The sequence below is a fragment of the Pleurodeles waltl genome, chromosome 1_2 (assembly GCF_031143425.1).
Source record: "Pleurodeles waltl isolate 20211129_DDA chromosome 1_2, aPleWal1.hap1.20221129, whole genome shotgun sequence".
NCBI lineage: Eukaryota > Metazoa > Chordata > Amphibia > Caudata > Salamandridae > Pleurodeles > Pleurodeles waltl.
In genome coordinates, this window is record NC_090437.1 from 415,916,211 (window position 1) to 415,927,775 (window position 11,565).

The window sequence follows — 11,565 nt, forward strand, 5'->3', positions numbered from 1 at the left end:
GAGGATGTTTTAGATGCATTTGTGTCATTTTTTTTACTCATTTCCTGATTGCTTGTTTTTTTGCATTGTCCTTCGATGCACCCTGAATCAACATACATATAACCTGGGGTGTGCTGCAGTGTGGCATATTGGGTATGGCCAGATGTGGTAGTCCATGCAACAATGTGGTAAGGGTGTGATCGGTCTGTCCCATCAATGTGTGTGTAACGCAGTCATCATCATACATATGCATATATATGTATGTGTGACAACAGTGTATACACATATGTTTGACATTCAGTACAATGCAATACTTCTGATTTGTGATTGTGTTTTCGTATGTGATGTGTGATGTTGTCATACAGAGCATAATATTTAAAGCTACATACACAGGTCAGGCATTGTTGATGATGGGTGTACCATTGCTATCTAGGAAATATGACCCAAACATCTGTCTCTGCATTTAGATGTGGAGTTTATGGAGACCTGTTTGAAGCCTGAATATTTGTCTCACATGTGTACATCTTTGGTACATAGAGTGTATGACACACTCTGCCTACATTCCACCCAGAATATGTTTCGATCACACAGGTTTGATTAGACTCATTGCATTTACCAATGGTTGTTGGTTTTGTGTGGTGGTCCTGCAGCCCTAGCAGCAAATGTTCTCATCCATACTGATGTGCATTTCTCAGACGTGTGTGTGCAACGTGTGAGGTCATGTGTACCTTGTGTCAAGATTGTGCCCCATGGCAGTGGCAGGACAGATTACCGTGGATAGACTGCGCAGGCCCAACTTCTTCCATTGCTTGTTATACTTGGGCAAACCATGATGACCATAGTTACCAATGATGTCCCCCCTTTGTCACACATGTTCCATGCAGTCATTGCAACTCTCACACTGAGTTGTGACAGTGTTCATTTCCAACATGACTAAATTTCTATTTTTTGACATCCACTACCTCATGTGTGGGCCCCTTGCAAACATCCTATTTGGACATGATGTAGTTGTGTGTGATGAGCTATTGACTAACAAGTTGGCAACGTGGATGTACAAAATATGTTGTGGTCCATGGACTGTGTCCTTCAGTTGTCACATACCAGTAATGAGGTTGTTAGTGATGTGTGTGATGGTGGCAGTACAATCTTACACATCAAATATGATGTCGCAACAGTACTTGTCAGATTTGTAACATGCGCCCTGAGGTTAGACTCACATTCCTATGGTATATGTAGTGTAGACTGAAGAGACCAAAGCAGGATTGGTTGTATATGTGAAATGTTTATTTACCAAATAAACAAGGTAAATTCAGTGGTTCTTAAAAGTAAAAGTTGTCAATCATGTGCTGTCTCCGGCGTGCCCCAGCAGCTGAGTTGTGCTGTTCCCCCTCCATATCGTCACCACCATCCTCCTCCTCCTCAGGCAGATCATCAACCTGATCATACATAGGAATGTTCATCCGCACACATATGTTGTGCAGGATAGCACATGTCAGGATGATTTTGCACACAATGTGTGGGGCATGTAAGCGGATGTCTCCTATCAGGTCCAGGCACCTTAATCTGGATTTCAGTATGCCAAATGTCCTTTCCACGATATTGCGTGTCGTACGGTGTTCCTCATTGTATGCACACTCTGCTGCTGTGTTTGGGTTTGCAAATGGGGTCATTATCCATGGCTGTATGCCATAACCCTGATTTGCTGCAAAAGATAAAAGGTGTAAGTTGTTAAGGCTTGCAACAGGTTTGTTATTTAGCATGGCAGTTGTTATTTGGAGTTGGTTATGACTCATTCACATTTGTGGTATGGTGTGAGTTCCTGGCCTTGTGCTAATTTTTATTAGCACTGTGTTGTTGAACATGACAATTTTGTGCATTGGTTCAAGGACCTGGGACAAATAATTTGGAATCTAACTGATGCTCCGTATGTATGTACCATGTGCTGTGTAGTGCACCTTTGTATCATTGTGCTATCACTAGAGGGGACATGACATATCCTCACAACAGAATGGGGGTCAGATGTGATAAAAACGTGGTAGCCCTACAGAGCCTGGACATCCCAGCCATTTTGACATGTGTCATTGCAGATGAAGTGCAACACTTAGGCCAATTTTGATGAGTAAGTGACAATGCACAACACAGCTCTGACATTGGCAGCGCTGTGCTGCATAATTTTCACTATGCAGAAATGCACCATGTGTGACATGATACTCGGCAACCTTTGTCGTCCCCTGTGCCGGTGCCTAATATGCAGCCGTGCACCAACACTGCCAACCTTGCACCAGGGTGCTTGCCTGGCGGCCCCGTGGAGGTGGATGTATCTGTGCAGAAAGGGACACCTTCCTATACAAATACTGTTTTGATGGACAATTGGATCTTTCTGTGTGTGCAGCAGTATGCAGCATGCAGAGGTGGCATATTTCATATGAGGTAAAGTCACAGTCCATTTCCTTATTGAAACCTGCAAACGGCACCTCTGGGGTGGTGGTTGATGTTGGCACTGCCTCAGGTTTTGGGTGACACCTACATCTGGTCAGCATCATCATGCTATGTTTCTTGTGATGACAGACCTACAGCAACACACATTGCACACCCCTTCCACGCTAAGTGCTGCGTGGGAGGATGCCCAATTTACAATGTGGCTTCAAGTCACAAAAGAGTGGTCATATGCCAACTTGTTCATACAGTGCAGGCCATGACAATGGCACGGGGGCTCTCATGTAGGTCCCTTATTGATCTTGAGTGGCGTCTGATGTTTGTGCCAGCCATCAGGTGTCCAAGGGTGTGTACCCCATTTTTCCAGGATGACCAACATTACTGCCAGTGTATCTCCTGTCTTCCAATACATATATCAGCATTTATACTGTCAACACATGCACAGTGCAGGCTACGGGATGGAGTTCAGCTACTTGGCAAATGTGTCACTTAGCACAGCGCATGAAAGGTCAGTGATGTCCTCTAGACTACTGGGTCCCACTATGGAATACTGATCAGCACTGTCTAACAGTGACTCTGCCCTGTGGTGGGCCATTTATTGTTTACGGTACAGAAATGATGGCGCTGTGGGTCAATAAGTGGTGCATGTGAGGTGGCACTACAATAGGTGTGGTGCCAATTCTCATAAATTTAGCACATGGGATGTGATGGCCGTTGATGTTGTATTCCTATGTGTGTGACCCAATGCATCAGGCAGATGTATATGCACAATACAGGTAAGTCAGGTATGTGTTGATGAGATGTAGTTGGTATCGGCACCAGTTGTCTGCCACTTGATATTTGTTCTGGCAGAGACTTGCACGGCATGATTTAAGGGGTCTGTGCCTATCTGTGACTTACGTTACATGAGCATGGTGTATGCCATTGACATTACTGTGCTATTTGTTGTTTGGTGGACTGTGTGTGTGAAGTGTACATAGTAGGCAACCTGTGGGCACTTGTAGTGGTTTGTGTACATCTTCTGTTAGCAAAGAGTACATATCTGCACCTGTCATTCACATGGTGTACCTGTCAGGTTGTGGGTGTGTTACGTACATGTGGGTGTATGTGTTTGTGCGGTACTGCAGCATGGTGCATATGTGTTGTTACCTGCATATCTGTGTTACCCTGGCCATGTGTTTTTGGAGTGGTGTATGTCTTGTGTGTCCTAAAGGGTTGGTGAGTTGTGTGTATGTGCTAGGTTTGATGACTTACCCACAAGTAGGCCATTTCCATATTGGCCATCCTGGAAGCGTTCATTGATCCTGCTGTGCCTGAATACGTAGGCGTCATGGACGCTCCCAGGATACTTGGCCAAAATGTTGGAAAATGGTCCCCGGTGGTCCAGTATGGCCTGCACATTTATGGAATGCGTGTGTTTGTGATTCCTGTATAAATGCTCTGTTGCTGCAGGTAGAACAAGTCGGACATGGGTGCAGTCAATTGCACCGAGCACATGTGGAAAGCCAGCAAACTGGTAGAACCCCTGTTTTACCGCCTGCTGCATTTGCTGGGTGTTGGGGAAACTGATGTGGTGGGGTGTCAGAGAGATAATTGTGTCTAACACCTTCGGCAGGAATACCAAGAAGGACGGCTGTGACACACCAGCAACCAGGGCACCCATTGTATGAAATGAGCCACTTGCCAGCATGTGCAGGAAAGCTAGCAGCTTTGTCACAGGTGGTATATATGTGAGGTCTGCAGGCTGGCTGTCATCTGTGGCTCAGTGTGGTGCAGCAGGTGTAGTATGGCTTGCCGGTTGAGCCTGCATGGCCTAAGGATGTCATGTTCCCTGAGGCCAAGGAGGGTTGTCCTGTTTCGGAATATCCTCTCCTGCCTTCTGTGTTGCCTCTGTTGGCCCCGTTGTGGTTGCTGCAGAGGTGGTGGTAGTTGTTGTTGTTGTTGCTGTCATCTCCCAAACTGGAGCAGTAGCACTTCCATTTTGTTCTGTGGGTTGGTAATGTTGCTTCTGTGTGTTTTCCTAAAGTAGTGGTGTGTGGGCCTCATTTTAACCTCTGGTCTGACCCAGCTGTTAAACTATGACGCAAATCGGAGTTAATGTCATTTTTTTGGCCCGCCTCCCACCTGTGCTTCATTTTTGCCTGGGTGGATTAATATGGCGCTAGGGGCTTAGAGTAATTTTTTGTACGGGAACGCCTACCTTGCATCTCATTGATGCAAGGTGGTTTCACGCATTCAAAAAAAATGATATTAACTGCAATATTTGATCGCTCAAAGGGTCTAGCGTCAAAATATAAATGTGGAGTTAAGTTTGCTCTGAATTAGCGTAAAAAAATTATACTAATTCAGCACAAAGCAAGTATAAACATGGGCCTGAATGTGTCAATACAATTCTGGGACACACTACCACTATCTTTGAGGGGACGTGTAGCAATGGTGAAAATGGTGTTCCTGCCGCATACCTATATACATTGCATAGACATTACAGCACGCATTCAACACGCTACCCAGAGCAGCCTTTCAGCTCTTGAATTCTCTGCTCCCATAACTTAAAGGGTGGGGGGCAGGTACAGAGTCACTGGCGAGTAGCTTTATCGGTGGTGGGGGGGGGGGGGCGAATCGGTGGTACCCAAACTTATCTACACATGGCATCCCTATGGGAATGAGTGGTGAAGATAGTAGTGAGAAAGGCTTTTTTTGCCCGAGAGTTACATTTTTGGGACCTTCCAGCATTTCGTAAACTTGCTGGATTGGTGGATGTCAGTGCATGGCGGAAGGGCAGTTGTGATACACTTGGCGATTGATACCCCTAATGAAACCTTCAACACCTTTGAGGCAGTCCGGGACACACTTGACATAGGACAAGGACAGTTCTTAATATACGCTAGAATTGTAAGGATAGTGCGTGAAGTGTAGCCCTCTTTTCCTGATGTTCCTTCCACCTCCTCATTGTGACATTCACTACCAGAGCTGGGGTTCTTCTGACATGTGGTTTCACACCTATATAGGGCCATGATGACTGAGCCTGTTTCTGGCTTAGGCTGCATGGGAGAAGGAATTGGGACACCCCTAGTGGATGTGCAATGGGTCAGCATTTGCCCCCTGGTCTGCTTGGGATTATGTAACGCTTGTTTCAAACTAGTGAATTTTAATTACATTCATCATACATTTATTACCCCAGTATTACTACACAGGATAGACCTCTCAAGTACAAGTGGATGTCATTGTTGTTGAGAACAGACTGCAACATTTTTACATTTGTCATGGTACTGCCCACAAGTTCATACCTTCTGGAATACTGTGGTTGAAAGATTGTCTGGGGGGGAGGGAGTGATCATGAGATTAGACCCTGTTATTTGTGTGCTGGGTAATCTTAAAAAGCGAAAAAACAGAAAGATGTTGTGGAAGTTCCTTCAACTAACCCTGCTGTTGGCAAAACAGAGGGTAGCAAGCACATGGTTAGATCAAAATGGACATAGTGAGGAGGGTTTAATGCTTGACATTAACGAATGGGCATTGGTGGAGGAAATTAATCTCCGACAGTGTAAACGAGATGACCGACTCGTTGAAGATTTACATTCATTACTGGCCAAGTTTGAGAGTGGTGAATTAGTCACACTGGATGACTCCGAAACAGTGGAAAAGAAGACGTTCATGATACAAGCACTACTATATATAGCGGGGGGAGCTCATGACATCATTGTAATAACAATATATTGTGACTGATATCTTTATGATGAACCAGTAATACCTTATGCTACGTGATGAAAAATGGCCGTATTGTTTCATAGATCATTATTTGTTGCGTTTGCACTCACTAAAATAATGTCTATTAAAAAAAAAAAAAAAAGACTACCAAACAGTGCATGCGCTATCTGCTGAGCGACATACTGTGGGCTAACCAAGAACACACCGGGGATTGGAGCTTGCCCTTTGCATACCATTGGTTAGCTTTCCTGTCACTCTCATTCGCCTGCTTCTTATCAGTGTCCCAGCTATTCAATTTTGTGCTTGCCTCTCCCATGGAACATAGCCTCTTTAAAATCTCTTTGACTGGCTGGCTTCTATGGTTCCACTGTTGGATTTTCAAGCACTACCTGTTTCTTTTGGATTAAGCAGATCATAGGAGTACATGTGTTTTCCAGTGGTCTCTCTCATGTACTTCTCTCCATGTTGATGTCTGGTGCCTATGTGCTCATCCCTGACCCTCTTAATGTTGCGCTTACTCTGGTGTATCTCCTTCTTGTTGCTTTTTTGTCTGTGTGCTTCTCCCCTGCTCACTAGGGGGCATATTTATACTCTGTCTGCGCCGAATGTGCGTCAAAGGTTTTGATGCACATTCAGCGCAAACCTTGCCCCATATTTATACAATGACGCCCGACCCCATGAACATCAAAATTCCTCTGGGTTCATCATTTTCTGGATGCGGGAAACCGCCTTGTGTTAATGACATGCAAGGTAGGCGTTCCCATCCAAAAAATGACTTTAAGGCCTGTGCACCTTATTTATACTCCTGCATCATTTTGACGCACAGGAGGGGGCGGGCCTTAAAAAACATTGCACAGCCTGATGTGTGCCGTTTTTTAACACCTGGGTGAGGGCAGGCGTTAAGGGACATGTGGGCCCACTTCCATGGTCTCTGACACCCCCTGCTACCCTCGCCCACCCCTGGAGGACACCCATGGATGGGGGGGGCCCATCCCAGGTAGGTACAGGTAAGTTGGGGTAAGTATAATTTTTTATTTTTTTAAAGTGGCATAGAGGGGCCTAACTTGGGCCCCACACATGCCACTGTGCCCAATGGCCATGCCCAGGGGACAGAAATCCCTTGGGCAAGGGGGCATGACTCCTGTCTTTGCTAAGACAGGAGTCATTTCAATGGAGGTTGTGCAGTTTGAGCCATGATTTTTGACTCAAACCTGACTTGCACCATTTTTTGACACACAACCCGCATTTTTCCCTACGCCGGCGCTGCCTGGTTTGAGTCTTTTTTTTTTTTTACTCTGACCAGCCCGCAGCACCGGCTAATGTCAATCCTTAAATAAGGCGCCCGCCTGGCGCGTAGGAATGGCGTTAGCCGGCTGTACATTTTTTGACGCAAACCAGCGCTGGTAGTATAAATATGGGCCTAGATGTTGCTCTCTCACCCATTGTTTCATCTCGCCTCCCTTCTCTGTTACTTCTCCCTGCCCACAGCCTCCTTCTTTCTCCCTATTGTTTCTCCTGCACCTCACTGTCTGTATTCCTTGCTTGCTTCTATACCCCTCTGGTTCCTTCTTCACAACCCTGCTCTCTGTGCTTTTCTGTCCCCCTTACATTGCTTCCTTTACTTGATCCCTCCATAAGGCTTCTTCCCACCCTGGCCATTGGAGTTGCTTCTCACGTCATAGCCTTCCTTGTTGCCCGTACCCCACCTGTGCTTAAAAATAATGTTTTTGAAACACTTACCAATTCAAATCGTAAATAAATAGTGGTTGTATCATTTTATAGGCACACGCATGTCTGTTGAACATGCCCACAAAATGACATACCAACGGCACCATAGCACCTTTTCTTTATTCTTTGCCATGCTGTGCAGCTAGGCTAAAAGCCATTAGCAAATCCAATAGGTCCCTAAGACGAGACCTATCTGTTTTGCCAATGCCTGTATACATGTTAAAACTGCCTGGACCATCTGTACCAGATTAACTCCCAACTACAGAAATAAGGCCTATATTTATACTGTTTTAGCACTGCATTTGCATCACTTTTTGACCCAAAAAAGGGCGCAAACTTACAAAATACAATGATATTTTGTAAGTTTGTGCTGCTTTTGCATCAACAAATGATGCAAATGTGGTGCTAAAAAAGTGTAAATATGGGCCTAAGTGACTAAAAGGAGACTAGTTAGCCTTTGAAAAGGGCCTTTCTCTGCACAGATGCCTAGACTGGAACCTGGTTACTCAGTTCCAAAGAATGGCATCTTTGTCCATAGCGCCACATCCTTCTTCCCCCTCCTACTCACTCCTCCATTCAAATTGGGCATAATGCACTCTGGCAGCTTCTGAACTGACTGCCCGAGAAGGTATCCTGTTAACTTAGTTCAAACCCCAGCACTGCCTTTCGGGCATCTGTGATATCAGCGTACAATGAATGGGGGCGTTTACAGAAGGAGTCGCCTATATTTGATCCTTTGAAGAGGCTGCTCATCAGGCATTTGCTGGAAACAGTTAGCCAAGAATGACCTGTACGTCTGCTGTCTGATCTAAAAAATACTGAAGTATACAAAAAGTGATGGATTGAGTACTGGAATTAATCTCAGCCACTGTAATTACTCAGGGCGGTATCCCAATCCATTGATATTTTGCACACAATGTCACCTCAGTTTAGATGCGAAAAAAGATGCAAATCAGCCTTGACCCTGGTCCAGTGGGAACAGTCCAGCCCGAATTGCCAAGTGAGGTCCTCCCTGAACCGGAACACAAGCAACCTAGGACCAGTTTTGCCCGTGCTATGGGCTCATCATCCATGTATTACTTGGTTCCAGTGACACAGTGTGCACGGGACTCATATCTGGGCATATCCGTCCTACTTAAGGTGACACCCTTAAGTGTACAAAAAAAAGATGGATGAATACTTGAATTAATCTCATCCACCAGTAATTACTCGGGCCACATACCAATATATTGTTATTTTGCGCAGCATGTCCCCTCCGTTTGGAGCCAGCTATATGCAAGTTAGTCTTGGCCCTGCTTCAATGGGAACAGTCCAGCCCAAACTGCCAATTCAGGTCCTTCCTGAACTGGAGCACAAGCAACCCAAGATCAGTTTTGCTCATTGTTATGGGCTCATCAGCCGCAAATAGCTTGGTTCCAATGGGACAGTGTGCATGGGGCCCACGTCTGGGTATACACATCACACTTAGGCCCAGGATTTTACTTGCTTTGCGCTGAATTAGCGTAATTTCTTTTTACCCTAATACGGCACAAACTTAACTCCATATTTATATTTTGACACTAGACTAGTCTAATGTCAAAATATTGGAGTTTAAGTCATTTTTTGGATGCGTGAACCCACCTTGTGTCAGTGAGATACAAAGTAGGCGTTCCCGTCCATAAAATGACTCTAAGGCCCTAGCGCCTTTTTATCCTCCCGTGCAAAAATGGTGCACGGGTGGGTGGCGGACCTAAATAATGGCACTAAGCCTGCTTAGGGCCATTATTTAATGCCTGGGTCAGGGCAGGCTTTAAGGGCCCTGTGGGCCCATTTCCATGGGGGTACACCATGGAATAAGTCCACAGGTGCCCGCCCCAGGAACACCCCCACCCACACCAGAGGGACACCGGAGGATGGTGGACCCCATCTCAGGTAAGTAAAGGTAGGTAGAGGTGAGTATTTTTTTTATTTTTTTTAAAGTGCCATTGGAGGGGCCTGAAGTTAGCGCAGTTTTGTGTGAAAAACTATAAATCTGGGCCCTAGGTTGACACACTAAAGCAGGTTTCTACTATGACTAGCTCATGAATTACTAATAGCTCTCCAGCTACCTGAAAGTACCCCTTCTGTGAGCAGCCCAGTGAACTAAAGTAGACGCTTTTACTTGATTGAATTAAAATAGGTATACCAACATTGAAAAAATGTATTTGTGATGAAAATGTGTGTATTTTCAGAACTTACAGGCTGATGTTTGGAAATAAATGGTTGAATTTTCAATATATTTTTTTTAATGATATTTGTGTGACAAAATTCAAATGGTATTGGTGAGACTCTACTAATATTATTAACTGGGTGGTACGGGAATTGCAGCTATGGCTGTTATTTACTATTGATGTAGGAGCATTCCATAATGACTTAGCATTTTTCACATTGCATCTGGTAACCATGCTTGATTCACTGTCATTACTGCTGGTAAGCTTCCATATGGTTAATGCCTATGTGATCTTGTCTGATTTGGTTACTATTACATCTCAAATATTAGTACCTAGGGAAGATTTTCATTGAACAGAAATAGCTTTAATTGCAGAAATGTTGGAGACTCCTGCATTAAAGTATACAAAAAGTGATGGATTGAATGCTTGAATTAATTTAAGCCACTGGTGATTTCTCAAAGCCGCATCCCAATCCATGATTATTTTGCACACCATGACACCTAATTTTGACCCAGTTATATGCAAACCAGACTTGACCAAGGTCCAGTGGGATCAGTCTAGCCCAAAGTGTAAAGTCAGGTCATCCCTGAACTGAAAAACAAGCAACCCAGCCCTTCTTTCACCCTTGTTATTGACTTATCAGCCAGGTATAGCTTGTTTCCAGTAACACAGTGTGCATGGGACCCACATCTGGGCATACCTGTCCCACTAGAGCGACACAGAAAGCCGGATTGGGAAGGGTCCAGGATGTTGTTGTCTTCGAGGTAGAGAGTTAGCTGTTTGTTGACAATCTTCTCTGTCACTTTTCCCGGGAACGGGAGCAGGGAGATGGGCCAGAAGTTCTTGAGGTCTTTGGGATCTGCCTTGGGCTTCTTCAGAAGGGAGTTGATCTTGCCGTGCTTCCAGCTTTCCGGGAAGGTTGCTGTCTCAAAGGAACTGTTGATTGTTTTCCGGAGGTGGGGCGCGATGGTTGTGCTGGCTTTGTTGAAGACTTGGTGAGTGCAGGGGTCGGATGGGGATCCGGAGTGGATGGAGTTCATGGTTTTGATGGTGTCTTTGTCGCTGACATAGGACCAGGCGGTCAGGCGGCTGGTGCGGGTGGTGGTCGCCGGGGTGGTGGTCTCGGTGGTGGGTGCGGGGGTATCGGAGTTGAAGCTGTCGTGGATGTCGGTGATCTTGCAGGGAAAGAAGGTGGCCAGGGAGTCGCAGAGGTCTTGTGATGGTGGGATGTCGCTGGTGTTGGAGCTGGGGTTGGAGAGTTCTGTCACGATGCTGAAGAGCTCTTTGGTGTTGTGTGCGTTGTTATCTAAGCAGTCCTTGAAGGCGGTCCTCTTGGTGGTCCTGATGAGTTGGTGGTGTCTGCGGGTGGCGCTCTTGTCGGCTGTGTGGCTATCTGGTGTTTGGTCGTGGAGCCATTTCTTCCCCCGTTTCCGACTGGTGCGCTTGGAGATCCGGAGGTCTTCGGTGAACCAGGCGGCTTTCTTGTTGGTGTGGTTGGTTGTGGAGGTCTTGAGAGGTGGCGAGT